At 39.5% G+C, this 16,739-nt stretch overlaps 1 long non-coding RNA gene across 1 annotated transcript; it reads left to right on the top strand.

The window, feature by feature from the left end:
• The first annotated feature begins 10,567 nt into the window (after nucleotides 1-10,567).
• LOC138742825 (uncharacterized) lies at nucleotides 10,568-15,298 on the top strand. Its single transcript, XR_011344434.1, has 2 exons — nucleotides 10,568-10,782; nucleotides 14,880-15,298. It is a non-coding gene; the product is annotated as an uncharacterized lncRNA (long non-coding RNA).
• The last annotated feature ends 1,441 nt before the right edge of the window (nucleotides 15,299-16,739 follow it).

The following is a 16,739-nucleotide window of genomic DNA, read 5'->3' as shown; positions in this document are numbered from 1 at the left end:
AAATATTCCACTTAACCTACAACCCCCATATGATTTTTTGAAGGTTGAGAGGAAACCGAAGCACCTGGAGGAAACCCACACAGACACAGGGAGAAGATACAAACTAATTATGGATAGCGCTGGATTCGAACCCTGCCTGTATAATAGCATTGTACTAACTGCTACACAAACTGTGCTGCCCTGAAGTTGAAGTACACTTAGAGAGTATGAATAGTGCCATTTTTTTCAGCACCCATGATGTGCAGGTGATACATGCATATTCATTACATGCTGGAAGAGCAGTGTATCCTATTAGTTAAGGGAATGAAAGAGCATTCAAGTTTATTAGAACAGAGAAACACCAATGCTGCAAATGGTAGAAACTTGACCAACTGCTGGAGGAACTCAACAGGTAAGACAGCAGCTATGGGTAGAAATGGTCAATCAATATCTTGATTCAGAAATCTTTATCAAGACGAAGATAGAGAGGGGGCATGGCGTGATGACGTAGGAGGAAGATGTGGAAAACACCTCTCCTGAGAGAATTAATTAATGCCCGAATTTTTTAAATTTTTAATTAAATCTAACTATTTAAAAGACTAAGATAGAAAGGTCAAATTACATGCATAAAATGGGGTAAGTGCTGGGTGAGGGGCTCAGAGGTGATAGGGCAAGTAAAGAGACAGGTACAGGCCAAAGCCATTGGGTGGGCAGGGTGGAGTTAGAGAGATGGAAACAGTGGAATCAGATGAAGGTGGGGGTTACCTAAAATTAGAAAACTTAATGTTCATGCCTTAAGGTTAAAAGCTGTCCAGGGGGAATATGATGTGTTGTTCCTCAAGGTTACATTAGTCCAATGGATAAGGCCAAGGACAGACATGTCATTGTAAAAATGGTGGTAATAGTGTTGGCTAACCGCACTACTAACCGGCCGCCTTTGCCCACTTTAAACCACACCTGCAACTGAACATGGATGAAAAAATATTAATTCATTTTTGATGGGATAGCCTTGTCTAGACACTATTTGTTCAAAATGTACAGTAAATATGGGAGATGTTACACAGCCAACAGAAAAGGCGAGTGTAATTTTAAACTCCACTTGCAAGGAGGACTAAAATTCCCTGATTATATCTACCTACACTTGCCAAGATTTTTAAAAAATTTCATTTTAATTCAATGTCAATGTCACTTGCTCAAAGTAAATGGGATTCTTCTTCACATATGATGGATTTTCATGCCATGATGTGAAGCATTTTAATCCAGGTTTGTGGTTGGAAATTGAAAGAGGTATTCTGTGAGGCTAATCTGGGACAAGAGATTGAGAATGTGGTTGGAGAAAAAAAACCACTTGTTTACATTCCTTGCTGTGAAGCTAGAAAAAAATCTGCTCCCTACAATCCCCAAAAGCCTCATCAGTAGAGCCAAAACAAAGCAATATTTATTGTCAACACTGAACCCAGTAAATGAGGTGAAGGTTAGGCAAGATGTATAACTAACAGCAGTCTCTTGTAAAATAAACACAGTCTATTTGTAATAAAAGGTTGGTTACCCAACACTTTACAAACCAATGTGCTCCAGTAATGAATAGTTCAGGCAGCACAGCCAACCTCAGGGAAGGATGGTTCCAGGGAAGTGATGAGAATAAATGAAACACAGGACTGATGAAATATGGAGGGAGAGAGAGGGAAGGACTGATGCAGCTGCAGGTCAACATTGTGGCACACAATGAGAGAGAGCATCTGGGCTAATGGACAGTGCCAAAGGAATGAGTGTGCTACCGGTAGGGTAGCACTGAGATCATACCATGAGATCATACAGCACAAAAGCAGGCCCCTTGGCCCATCAAGTCTGTGTCGAATTATTATTCGGTCTGGTCTCACTGACCTGCACCCTCCATTTCCCACCATACACCTCCCATCCACATATCTCTGCAATTTTTTAAATGTTAAAATTGAGCCTGCATTCACCACCTCAGCTAGCAGCTTGTTACACATTCCCACCACTCTCTGCATGCAGATGTTACCCCTAATGGTCCCTTTAAACATTTCCCCTTTCACCCTTAACCCATGTTCTCTAGTTCTTGTCCAACCTAATATCAGTGGGAAAAAGTCTGATTCCATTTGGTCTATCTATACCCTTCATAATGTTATATCTATCAAATCTCCCCTTCTACACTTCTTCTATGCTCCAGGGAATAAAATTCGAACCTGTTTTTACTTTTCCCTGTAATTTAGTTCCTCAAGTCCAGGCAACATCTTTATAAATTTTCTCTGCACTCTTTCAATGTTATTGTACTTGGAATAATATCCAGGCAGCACTGAGGGAGCTCCAAAGGAGGAAGTAAGTGTTGACAGATTAGATGGATCAACCCAGTCTGGTTTGATTAACTTGAGCCAGTCAGGTTTTGCAAATGCTGCCTAACAAAACTTTTACTTGGCTAATTGGCCACTCTAATCTTTAAAAAGGACTAAAGTATTGATAATCAGATCCGGCAGATTAAAAGTTGATTGTACTTTTTGCAGACACAAATTAATAACCAAAATTTATTGTCATGAACCACTCATGAAATTCAGTGTTTACAGCAGAATCATCATGTAAACAATCATATTATAACCATCTTACAACATTACTATAAAAAAATTAAAAAATAATAGTGTACGAAAAGTAAGGCAGGAATCTGATGGCAGCGGGGAAGAAGCTGTCCTGGAGGACCCAACTCCAGCCTGAGGCCCTCACTACAACATTAATTGGGCTCAGGGGTTTGAATCTAGAGTCCTGGTTGCAAATGTTTTGAACTAGAGGCTGAGGGAGGTCTGGAAGTGAATCCACAGACACTCATTGACTCAGAGGGGGACTCTGTTTTTGCTTCTCTTCTCTTATTGTCAGGGCCACTAGGCATTGCTAATGGAGTATTTTTGCTTGTCTTAAGGCAGACAAAAGCTGAAGAATTGTGATGGAATTGTGTTATTATTAAGTTTTAGGAAAATTATATATATTACTTAGAAAAGGCTTTGTGGGTGGACAGGGACACAGAGACGCACAGAAACCATTTTGAAAGTCGAAATGTCTGCTATTCCATTGTTTGGCTGAAGCTGTGTAAACAGCCATAAAACTTTAGAGATCTTCATGAGAACTAAAGAGAACGGTGTTTGCTGAGAGATGGCGTCTGTTGAAACAGGCTGCCTTTTTTAATTCAATGATCTGTGCATACAAAGCCATCTGCTTGTGACCTGAGCAGGCTTATGAGAACCATCAACTTATACTTTTGGAAGAGGTGAGACTTCAAACGGAAACAGTAATGTCATGTGATTTTGACACTCCAAAAGGCAAAAGTTTGATCTGAAGAGTCAAAAATGCAGTAACCTTTAATGAGGAAGGTACTGCTGTGTATTTTCCCTTTGATAGGAAAGGAACACAAAACTATCTTTGTCAAAGAGAGGGCAGTTCTCTTGTATCCATTTTAAAAATGGTTATTTTGTGGTGGCTCACCAATAACAAGGCAGGTGAACCGGCCCCGCTTGTAAGCCATGCAGCGGGGCAGCCGGCCAAAATGGCACCATCGGGGGTTTCCCTTCCTTCCAGATCGGGGCTCAGAAACCCGTGCTTGGGGACCACATGACGGCCATGGTGAATGGCGGTTCTCATCCAGGTCCGGGTTGGGAGTACAAGTGCAGCCCAGCAGCCTGCAATAAACTAGCCTGCTCACTGAGCTCAATCCGTGTTATTGCAGAAGCAGTGTAGCCGCCGCTACAATTTCATGTAACCCTTGCCTGGGTTTGTTGAAATCAATGTATAAAACAAGTTTCGGAACCTCCATGCAAGAGAGGAGGATATATGGAAAATCATTTTTATGAAGAAACAATTCTCGAAAACAACTCTATGAAGAATTTGTGAAATTAAAGACTTTTGAACGGCACTTTTAAAGACTGAGTTTCAACACAAAATATTTCTGAGATTGAACATTAAAATTATCTCTTCAGAATTATGCCTGAACTACAATTGTTTTGGGATTTGCCACACATGTGCACACATAGTAGGGTTAAGTTTAGAGTGAAGTAAGACTTTATATTATTAATAGTTATTAATAAAAATTATTGTTCTGAGGATACCATTGTCAGTGAATTTCTATTGCTGCTGGTCGGTCGTAAAAATGTAATATTCATGATATATTGTTATGTATTATTACTTGACTATAAAAGGACCCTTTGAACCTTTAAAGATTAATTGGCTTTTGCCTGCAGAAATTTCATCTCATTTCATTCCTAAATAACCATCCTCTTATCCTAACACTCTAATCCCTGCTTCTAGATTACTAGTAAGAGACTTGGAATATCAACCCCACGAAGGTATCAAGCACACTTCAACCAAAATTTTGATATGTTCAAGTATTTCCATAAATGGGTTGAGAGACAATGTTCCTGTGAAGCTCTTTGAAATGCTTCTCTGAAATTGTTTAAAAGTAAATTGATTTTGAAAAGCAATAAAACTACATTTGAGGCAAGTAAAAATTTCAGTACATCAGTTCATTGCCATAAGACATAGGAGCAGAAATAAGTTATTCGGCCCATAGAGTCTGTTCTGCCATTCCATCATGAGCTGATCCATTTACCCACATAACCCCACTCCCCATAACCTTTGATGCCCTGGCTAATCAAGAACCTATCGATCTCTCCCTTGAAGGCTTTGTACTTACGTAGAGGACAACAAAAAAAACTCCCATTACTCATTATATTACTTCAATGGCTGGAAACCTCATTAAGGAAATTTTGCGAGAGATGCATTAATTTATATCATTATACAAGTTGCTTTCTGATCAGCATGACTGAATTTGGAGCTTGAGTTGCTGATGGTTTGCACTAATATTTGTAGACGGGCCGTGGGAAGCACTTGAGGCAAATCCACAGACACTTAATGACCTTGAAGTGATTCTCTTTTACTTTTCTTTGACTGCAAGATGCGCCAGGGAATTTTTGCTGATGGCAAATTTTTGGCTGCAATTTCATGTCATATTACATCTGTTTTATTACATGACAATAAAAATCTTAAATGACAAGTGAACCATTGAAGTATCGTCAGTAGATCTGGGGCTTACAGCAGCAAACATTATTGTTCAAATTATATCAGTTCCAATAATGATTCAGTTTTATATCTATGATCTGGATAATAACGTGGTAAATTGGATCATCAAGTTTGCTGATGAGACAAAGGTTGGTGACATTGTGGACAATGAAGTGGGTTTTCAAAGCTTGGAGATGGATTTCGACCACATGGGAAAATGGGGTGAAAAATGCAGATGGAGTCTAATGCAGATAGATGTGAGGTGTTGCATTTTGGAAGGACAAACCAAGAAAGGTCATACATAGTTAATGGTAGGGCACTGAGGAGCATGGTAGAACAGAGGGATCTGGGAATTTAGATGCATCATTCCCTGAAAGTGGCATCACAGGTGGATAGGGTTTGTTGGAATCTAGGGGTTAAAACATTATGAAACAAATGATTAATTAATAAGTTTATATTTACTGCATGGTTCAGGGGAAAAGAGGAATGTGATTAAGTGGCAATCACAGCATGGAGCGAAGTTGGCTGAGCAAAATTGTCTGCTCCCAAATACAGGGAGAGGAAATGCATAAAACGATTTAGGAGGAATGCTCAAACTGAAGGAGGTGGTGAGTAGCACAGGAGACACAGGCCAGACCAGAACAAAGAATGGCCTGCAAGAAACAAAGGGAATGGAAAACCAGTCTAGGAGGAAGATTAAGGCAGGAGGAGGTGTTAAAGAGAACAGCAGAAATTGGCCAGACAGGGACAGAATGGTGATTAGAAATATCTGGGGATGAATTAATTTCTGATCCAATCAACAGGATAGTCTGGCTTGGAGGATTAAGATGGGAGTGCTACACCCCAGATATCTGCAAAACAGGAGATGACTTGTGATAACCCTTATGCAAAAAGATCTAGCAAAGGAAGACAACTTTTGTTCTGTATGATAAGGTTGATCTATATAAACTGAGCCAACTGGACAATAGGGGTCAGTCTTGGGGAATAGCTCACTGTGCAGGTGACCTATGAACTAACGACTGACCCAGAGCTCTGTTAAGTTTTATTCTTGTGCTGTGTAATAAACTGACTGTTGAACCGAATACCTTCTCCTATCACTTCATTCAAAGAACACGCTGGACTCAGACCACACATAGACTAAATTAAGAGTAAGGTAAAGCCAGAGTCCGACAATTTGGTGACCCCGACGTGATGAAGATGGAGAAGTGACGGAAGAAAAAGATACGAAACACCGGTCGATTGTGGTGTGGTGATAACAACAAGTGACCATTCTACAAAGGGAGGTAAGCAGACGCCTGTTTAAACGAAGTTCTGGTGGTAAAGAGAGCTTTTGGCATTATGGCCTTTGTAAATCAAAGTGTTGAGTATAGGAGTTGGGATGTTATGATATAAGACATTGGTGAGGCCAAATTTGGAGTATAGTGTGCAGTTTTGGTCACCTAACTAAGATATCAATAAGATTGAAAGTATGCAGAGAAGATTTACTAGGATGTTGCCCGGACTTCAGGAACTAAGTTACAGGGATAGGTTAAAGAGGTTAGGACTTTATTCCCAGGAGCATAGAAGAATGACAGGAGATTTGAAAGAGGTATTTAAAATTATGATGGGTAGAGATAAATATAGATAGGGTTTTTTCACCAGAAAACATGGTTTAAGGGTGAAAGGGATAGAGTAAATATAGATAGGCTTTTTTCACTGAGGGTAGATGAGATACAAGCCAGAAAACATGGTTTAAGGGTGAAAGGGGAAAGGTTTAGGGGCAACATTAGGGGGATTTCTTCACACAAAGAGCAGTGGGATGTGGAACAAGCTGCCAGTTGAAATGGTGAATACTGGCTCAATTTTAACATTTAGGCAGATTGGCCGACTGTGTACCAAAAATAGTAAAACTAGATCAAACTGGATTTATTAAGACAAACAATGGACAATATCTGTAAGCTCATTAACTTAATCCATGCAGTACAAGGAAATAAGACGCCAACGGTGGCGGTTGCTTTAGACGCAGAGAAAGCCCTTGACAGGGTAGAATGGAATTATTTATTCAAAGTACTACAGAGGTTCAACCTACCAGCGAAATATATTAATTGGATTAAAGCATTATACAAGGGACCATTGGCGAAGGTGAGTAAATCGATATATAATCGAACCAATTTAAATTAAGCGGGTCAACTAGGCAGGGATGTCCACTACCTCCTTTTCTGTTCACTATAGCTATAGAACCCTTGGCATAACTGATAAGAACAGAAAATAAAATAAAATGGATAAAAATAAAAGAGAAGGTATATAAAATCAGTCTTTTTCTCCCACTGATACTGCTGGGCTCACTCAATTCCTCCTGCAGATTGTGTTTAGCTTGAGGAGGGATGATCAATTGGTCAAGTTATTTTTTTCCCAGGCTACAAAGTGAGACACACCCCTGCTTCCTTCCTCTCTCAGCATGAAAATGCAGCTTTGAATTTCACAAAACAATGACCTATTATGACTAATTTGATGAACATTTCAGGGGAAAAAAATGACTGATAATTGCAGTACCCAGACCACTGAGATGGTCTCAGTGTGTTACAAAAGACGTTTCAATTTGCGGATGACATCATGGTATACCTAACAGAACCAGAATTATCAATAAAAGAATTACATAAGAAATTGAAGGAATATGAAGAAATATCGGGGTACAAGATCAATGCAAATAAAAGTGAAGCAATGCCAATGAATAATGTGGATTTCACAAAGTTTAAGAAAGAATCACCATTTAAATGGCAAGCAATACTGATACCTAGGTATTAGACTAGATAATAATCTAGGCCATCTATGCAAATTAACTCATCAGCCATTAATGAAGAAATTACAAGATGACTTAGAACATTGGAAAGATTTACCACCAACACTGATAGGAAGGGTAAATTGCATTAAAATATACCTTCCCAAGGATACAATACCTATTTCAATCATTACCAATTCCCTCAACAGAGAAATTCTTCAATGAGCTAAAGAAAATAATAAGGAAATTCTTATGGAAAGGTGGGGGGGGGGGAAGAAACAGAGGATAGCAGAATAATTAACAGAATGGTACAAACAAGGGGGCTTACAGATACAAAACTTTAAGAATTATTATGGAGCAGCACAATTAAGATATCTATCAGATTTTTATCAAACAAGGGAAAAACCAGATTGGACCAGGTTGGAGCTAGTTAAAATATGGGAGAAGGTACCAGAACATATATTTTATAAGTGGGATGAAAAACTGGTGCAAAATAGAAGTTCACCAGTATTGCACCATCTGCTCAACATTTGGAAGAAGATTCACGTAGAAAGGAAAAAAAACAAATTGCCAACTACCAAAATTATTATTGACACAAAATCAACTAATCCCTTTCACAATAGATAACCTTTCCTTTAGAAAATGGGAGAGAAAAGGGATCAAAAGAATAGAAAATTGTTTTTTGGGAAATAATTTATTATCATTTGAACAAATGAAGTACAAATATGGTATAACTCACAGTACAATGTTTGCATACCACCAACTGAAAACCTACTTAAAGGACAAATTGGGAAGCAGGCTGAGGTTACCAGAAGGAAGCAGCTTTGAATATGTGATTACAGACACAGTGATAATTAAAAGATTTATAACAAACGTGTACATCAAACTGTAAGAGAAAGAGAATGATGAAATAAGCTGTAAACCCAAATAAAAGTGGGAACGAGATCTAAACATAAAGATAAAGAATGAAACATGGGAAAAGCTATGTTCCGGAACTATGAGAAATACAATAAACACGAGGTTACGCATGATACAATATAATTGGTTACACAGGCTATATATCACGCCCCAAAAGTTAAATAAATGGGACCCAACAGTATCAGTTAGATGTTTTCGCTGTAAGAAGGAAACGGGAACAACAGTACATGCAATTTGAGAAAGTGGAAAAGTTTTGGGAAGATCTAAATCAGGTATTAAATAAAATCACAAAAAGCAACATACCAAAAAAATCCAGAGATCTTTCTTCTAAGTAAAATAAGAAGTAAAGAATTAGGCCTCAAATTGGATGAAGCACAAAAAGATTTATTATGATAGCCTTAGCTGTAGCAAAAAATATATAATGTCATTCTGGAAATCAGAAGAGTCTGAGAATACAGCAGTGGTACATAGAAATGAATAAATGTATTCCATTGGAAAAAATAACATATAATTTAAAAAATAAAGTAAGTGTTTGAACAAATTTGGGAACCGTACATGGAACACAACAGAGAGGGCCTACCACGGACCTCCACTCCTCAAAATTATAGAATGAGAAGACGACAAAATTAACTGACCCAGTGTGTAAAAGTAGATGACACAATTTTCTTGTTTATTTTCATTGTGTGATGACATTGTTTAATGGTTTTATTGTATTGTATATGCTGAACTCCAACATCGAAGTACTCGAGATGGCAGAGGCCGACAGCATCGAATCCACACTGCTGAAGATCAAACTGCGCTGGGTAGGTCACATCTCCAGAATGGAGGACCATCACCTTCCCAAGATCGTGCTATATGGCGAGCTCTCCACTGGCCACCGAGACAGAGGTGCACCAAAGAAGGGGTACAAGGACTGCCTAAAGAAAGCTCTTGGTGCCTGCCACATTGACCATCACCAGTGGGCTGATCTCGCCTCAAACCGTGCATCTTGGTGCCTCACAGTTCGGCGGGCAGCGACCTCCTTTGAAGAAGACCGCAGAGCCCACCTCACTGACAAAAGACAAAGGAAGAAAAACCCAACACCAACCAATCAATTTTCCCTTGCAACCACTGCAACCGTGTCTGCCTGTCCCGCATCGGACTGGTCAGCCACAAACGAGCCTGCAGCTGACGTGGACATTACCCCTCCATAAATCTTCGTCCGCGAAGCCAAGCCAAAGAAAGAAGAAAGAAAGATGTTGAACGTTTAGTGGGTAGGGACGGGGTGGAAAGGAGGAAGGGATGGGAGGGGGATAAAGGGGAGAAAATGACACTGTGTATATTCAAGAGGGAAATGTTTGTGTATACTTTGATTAATATGGTTCATAGTGTGAAAAATTAAAAAATTTAAAAATTTAACATTTAGGAAGAATTTGGTCAGGAGCATAGATGGGAGAGATATGGAGGGTTATGGAATAGGTGTAATGTTCTATGGTTCTGGTCAGGAAATGATAAATGATTTGTGGATATTCAGTAGACCCTAGAATCTGCTAGAGAAAATGAATTTGAGTCAAGCAGCATCAGTGGGAGAAAATGATGGTCAACACTTCAACCCTTTATTGATCTTGATAAACAAAAATGTTGATCATTCTTTTTCTCCCACTGATACTGCTGGATTCACTCAATTCCTCCTGCAGATTGCGTTTAGCTTGAAGAGGGATGATCAATTGGTCAAGTTATTTTTTTCCCAGGCTACAAAGTGAGACACACCCCTGCTTCCTTCCTCTCTCAGCATGAAAGTGCAGCCTTGAATTTCACAAAACAATGACCTATTATGACTAATTTGATGAACATTTCAGGGATAAAAATGACTGATAATTGCAGTACCGGACCCAGTCCACTGAGATGGTCTCAGAGTGTTTTCAAAAGATGTTTCAAGATAAAACACAAAGAGTTCAATCAACAAACAATCAAAGTGCTAAATGATGGGAAAGACTTTAGTCTTTAGCTTGTGAAAAGGAGGGAGTATTTGAAATCTAATACCACTTTGTGAGCCAAATGGATATCAAAAGTTTTATACCTCATTTACTGTAAGTCATTTAGCAATCCAACACTAAAAATGATTTTAGCTGTTCAGCACACTTTGAAGAAGACCGCAGAGCCCACCTCACTGACAAAAGACAAAGGAGGAAAAACCCAACACCAACCAATCAATTTTCCCTTGCAACCACTGCAACCGTGTCTGCCTGTCCCGCATCGGACTGGTCAGCCACAAACGAGCCTGCAGCTGACGTGGACATTACCCCTCCATAAATCTTCGTCCGCGAAGCCAAGCCAAAGAAACATCCAAAGTGCCTTCCACCTTTCTCCCTGCTTCCATATGATAGCCCACTCCTCTCATCTAGCTGTTAAAAGAGACATTTTCAACCAGACAAATACAGCATTTCTCCAGACCACAATGCAAACATATACCCACAGCACATAATGTCTAAATAATCCAGAATTAATTATTCTACTGCAATAATAAGAGAGCCAAAGTTACAGGAATCCATTCATCAATCTCACATAATTTTTTTTATTAAAAACATAAAATTCACAGATTTTTTTTTCCATTGAAATTTTTTTCCTACCTTCCAGTGTGACCAAAACTCAAAATCTCCCTTTCCTTACGCAACTTTACACCGAATACCAGAAGTGTGGTAAGTGCTATTCATTAGCCCATTGTTGCAGACCACCTGCACAGTTCAGTTTAGACATCTCCGGGTGCCACAGGTAAAATTTCAGAACAGAAATGAGTCACTCACTTCTGTTCCAATCTTTTTATACAGACTCCATTCTGGGAATTTGAGAATAATTTTCTAGAACACAGCAACTGTGTTTAAAAAACACACACAAAGCAACCTGCAGAAAGAAGCTACTTCCCTGCCCAATGAAGCAGTGGAAGACTGCTTCATTAAGTAAATTTAAGACACAGGTGGAGAGATTTTTGAAATAATAGGGGAATTGACGGTTATGGGAAACAGGTGTGCATGGAGCTGAGTCATGATCTCTTTGAATGGTGGATCAGGCTCAATGGCCACAATGGCCCATTCTTGCTCCTATTTCTTATGCATTTTATGGAAGTTGTTAAAGGAGTGACGATTAAGGCCATGGTTGATGAAATGAGTTTGAAAGTGGATCTTAAATGAAAATAGAAAAGTGGAGAAGTAGGGAGGAAATTTAGGACCTGATTGAGCCAGCTGATTGTGGACCAAAGGGCTGATTGAGAACCATTATAAGCTAGCAGGCAGAAGAGGAAAACTTTTATGGACAAGACAACTACTGGAATTTTGATATCTAAACTTACATTTTAAATTAGACATACAGCACGGTAACAGGCCATTTGAGGCCTCGAGCCTGTGCCGCCCAATGGCGATGCCATTGCTTTTCACACAACTTTATTCAAATGGGTCCTATTAGCAAAGCACGATTATTATTTGCTCCCAGCTTCACTGAAGGTTTATGTGTTACACTTCAGAGAACCTTTACTTTTACAATTTTAATCTTGCATATTTTATTCTTATTTATTTTCCTCTTTTATTTGCCGGTTTCATGAGGCTGCAGGTTGTTTGAATCCTGGATACCAGAGGTTTTACTGTATTAGGGATGATCAAAATCTAATGAAGCCACATGCAGCAGTGATCCAATTGTGGTAACATTTTGTCATTTTATGAGGCTTTTGAATGTTTTGAAAGCCCAAGCCAAATTCTTAAATTCTCAGAACATCTTTTGTGATATTACATGATGGATTGATCAGGTTTGAAAGTGTTTTGAAATATGAAGAAACTTTAAAGTTCATTCAAGGAGATGATTCAGCTGAAAGATTTTAGATTTATTGTCAGAGTACATACATGACATGATTGACATCACTTATAACCCTGAGATTCCTTTTTCTGCGGTGCAGCAGAATTACCACTAATTGGTAGTGCAAAAAAGAAACTGTACACAGCATGCAAACAAACAAAGAACTGTAAATAAACTGACTGTGCAATACAGAGAGAACAAAAAGAAAATCAATAAAGTGCAGAAGTAGGAGTCCTAAAATAGGCCTCTGACTGAGTTTGTTGTTGAGGAGCCTGATGGTGTAGAGGTAGCAGCAGTTCCTGAACTTGGTGGTGTTAGTCTTGTAGCACCTATACCTCTTTCCTGATGGCATCAGCAAGAACAGAATGTGCTGCGTGGTGAGGGTCTTTGATGATTGCTGCTGCTCTCTGATGGCAGCACTCCCCGTAGACGTGCTCACTAGTGGGGAGGGTTTTGTCTGCGATGCCCTGGGTTGTGTCCACTACCTTTGGAAGGCTTAATGCTCAGCGGTATTGATGTTGCCACACCAGTCCGTGATGCAGCAGGTCAGAACACTTTCTACCACATCTCTGTAGAAATTTGTCAGGGTTTCTGATGTCATACCAAACCTCAACAAACTCATGAGGAAGTAAAGACACTGACGTGTTTTTTTCATGATGCCCTTGGTGTGTTGGGTCCAGGAAAGATCCTCTGAGATAGTGACTCCCAAGAACTTAAAATTGCTCATCCTCTCCACCTCTGATCCCCCAATGATCACTGGATTGTATACCTATGGCTTTCCTTTCCTGAATTCAACAATCAGCTCTTTAGTTTTGGTGACATTGGGTTGTTTTGTTGCACTATTCAGCCAAATTTTCAGTCTCCATCTGTGTGCTGACTCATCATTATCCTTTATACAACCCACTACCGTGGTATCGTTGGCAAACTTGAAGATGATGTTATTGTCATACTAAGCCATATAGTTGTAGATGTAAAGTCAGTAGTGCAGGGGGCTAAGAATATAGCCCTGTGGTTCTCTGGTACTGATGGAGAATGTGGAGAAGATGTATTTACCAATCTTCACTGATTGTGGTCTGGAGGTGAGGAAATCCATGATTACACAGTGGGGTGTTGAATCCCAGGTCTTGGAGTTTGCTGATCAGTTTTGAGGGGATATTGGTGTTAAATGCTGAACTATAGTCGATAAAGAGGATCCTGATGTATGCATTTTTGCTGTTCAGGTGTTCCAGGGCTTTGTGTAGAGCTGGTGAGTTGACTGAACAATGTTCCCACACAAAACAATGTGTAGAGCCAGTGAGATAATTGAGCAATGTTCCCACACAAAGCAATTCAATGTGCTCTGCCTGGCTGAGACAACTCATAAACCAGGAAGTGAAACCTATATACCCAGAGAGAAAATAGTACAGAATTAAATTTGGATCACAGCCATCGTGTACAGGTAGAGGAGGGAGTGATTCTTGATGCGTAATGGTCAGAGTGCCAATCAAGCTCCTTAAATGTTGTTGGAGTTGTCTTCCTGATAGGTGGAGAGAATCCTGATCTCCTACTGAGTTAAACCAGAAAATCTGCAGATGCTCTGATTGTAGTTTACAAACAAAATGCTGGAGAAACTCAGCAAGTCATGCAGTATTCTTTATGTAGCAAAAATAAAGAAATATGAGCCACAATTTGGGTCTGAGTTCTTTGTCAGCGTGTGTGGAAAAATGGTGGGGGGAAGGGGAAGGGAGAGGAGCACAGGCCCACAGGCAAGAAGTCACAGATGGTTCTGGGTGGGAGGGCACAAGAGAAAAAACCTGAGAAGTGATCGGGCAGGGGATAGCTCTCTGAATGGAGATGGATGGGTGTAGAGCTGGAGGAAAGGAGACAGTGGGATGGGGAAGAGACATGGACAGGGGAGGAGCCTAATGGGAGCAAGAGAAGTTGAGGTTAATGCCATCTGGTTGGAGAGGGGGAAGGTGGAATATTAGATGTTTTCTCCAATTTGCACGTGGCCTCGGTTTGGTTTGGTGGAATGGTTTTAGGCTGTCAGGGTTTGAATCACTTGACACAAGATACCCAGCCAGGAAATTTGTATCACCATCATGTATTATGCCTCCTGTCGGGAGTGGTTCTCTGGAGTTATGGCATCACACGCGCCTGTTCCTGGAACCTCATCTATCTCCCCTTCAATTTTTTTATTTTTAAAGGCTGAAATAGATTTTGGACATTATTTTTTAGGGTGACCTAGACCAGCCATTCTCAATAGGACCCCTGGTGGGGGGGGGGGGCATAGTACATCTCAGTAAAAGCCTTATTTTCTTTTCACCTCATGAAACATTTTAATTTTTTTTAATATCATCATTAGGAAAGAAATACAGAAGAATCCAAAACTTGACTGCTTTCCAGGGAACAGAGCCCATAAACTTTGACCAGAGTCCTAGTGGGGCCACCACTGAAAATAAAAGGTTGAGAATGGCTGACCTGGACCTTAAGGTGGAGGTTCCTATTTTGCCTGCCTGTCCCACATAGGACTTGTCAGTCACCAACGAGCCTGCAGCAGATATGGGCATACCCCTCCATAAATCTTCGTCCGCGAAGCCAAGCCAAAGAAGAAGAAGAAAGAACTGCTTCAACAACAGATTAATGATTTAACATCTCACATTAATATCCAATCTTGTGTGTCAGATAAAACCATCTTTTTTGATAAAACAAATGGAGCTGTGCAAAGGGTTTTTGTAACGTTATCCAGTTTCCTAACTTAAAATAAACTCTTGAGCATTCAAATTGAACCAAGACAAAAGATTTTCCTAAAATGTTGCAACAGCCAAGTTCTTGCTTTCATTTGCTCATCTTAATTTATTATTTTGGGAAGTTTGCCTGCACATTATCCAATTTTTTTTGCAGTTTAAAAGTAAGCACAGCCTCTAATTCATGCAGAATCTGTAAAAGAAATGATTGCACAATGGTCATTTCTTTTCATAACTCCTCAGATTTCAGAATGCAGATAAATACTTAAGTATGAGCTGATAAATGGCAGGTAGCATTCACTCCACACAAGTCCAGGCAATGACCATCATCAACACATGCAATTATCATAACAATCCCTTGCATACCATGACATTCCCATAGACAAATTCTCCACTGTAAAAATCTGCCTGTCCCGCATCGGACTTGTCAACCACAAACGAGCCTGCAGCTGACGTGGACATTTACCCCCTCCATAAATCTTTGTCCGCGAAGCCAAGCCAAAGAAAAAAGAAAGAAACATTTTGCAGGAGTCTCCATTGACCGGGAACCTAGCGAGATTAGAATACTAGAATAAAGCAGCTCAAAGAAGTCGGGTTTCCAATGGTAAATAATTCATCTCCTGATTATATTGCTTCAAGAAGGCTGTTCATACCATCAGGGCAACAAACGATAGGCACTAAATATTGGCCATGCGGGAATGGCCACGCTTTACCAAAATAAAAACTTTCTCATGGTAAATAAAATTGTTTATGTGTGCATCTGTGTTTCTTAAATAGCTTGATCATGTGAAGCCAGGATCATTTCCTTTTCTGCAGAGCATGACTGCAAGTTCCTTCTGCTTTGCAGAAAAGGAAATGATCCTGGCTTCACATGATCAAGCTATTTAAGAAAGATGTTGGTACTATAATCTCAGCGGCAGCCATTATTATTTTCTTCCTTGAATAAAAGATGTTAATATTATAAAATCAGAGAGTTGTTATTATTTGAAAACTAAATAGCAGAATTATCATAACTATGTATTTTCCTCATCTTCGTTCATTTCTCTCTGTTCTTCATATGATGTCATTAATTTGTTTTGGAATAGTGTAGAAAAGTTTGCATAAGATTTTTTTATCTTTGAGATTTTAGTGAATTTTTTTCAAAGCTATTGACTTTGAGTTATGAAAAGAAATCTTTGTAAAAATAGAGGAAAAAAAAATACTGTCTTGACACAGCAAACAACAATGGCCTGTTTGTCTGCCTTGGTGTACTGTACAGTGCATTTGGCCACTAAAAGAACAATGTAACAATGACTAGACCTGATTATTTTAATTATGCTGGTTGTGAAAAATATATTATTTGTGACATTGGGCGTAACTCTGCTCTTCCAAATAGTGTTGTACAATACAATATTTCTGACAATCAAAACTCACAATTCTACAGTAGAATGTTGGCCTGGATTTCATGCCCATGTCTCCAGAGCAGGTCTTAACAGACA

Source organism: Narcine bancroftii, chromosome 9 (assembly GCF_036971445.1).
Source record: "Narcine bancroftii isolate sNarBan1 chromosome 9, sNarBan1.hap1, whole genome shotgun sequence".
Classification (NCBI taxonomy): domain Eukaryota; kingdom Metazoa; phylum Chordata; class Chondrichthyes; order Torpediniformes; family Narcinidae; genus Narcine; species Narcine bancroftii.
The sequence above is the reverse complement of the archived record's forward strand: the minus strand, read 5'-3'. Positions and strand labels throughout refer to the sequence as shown.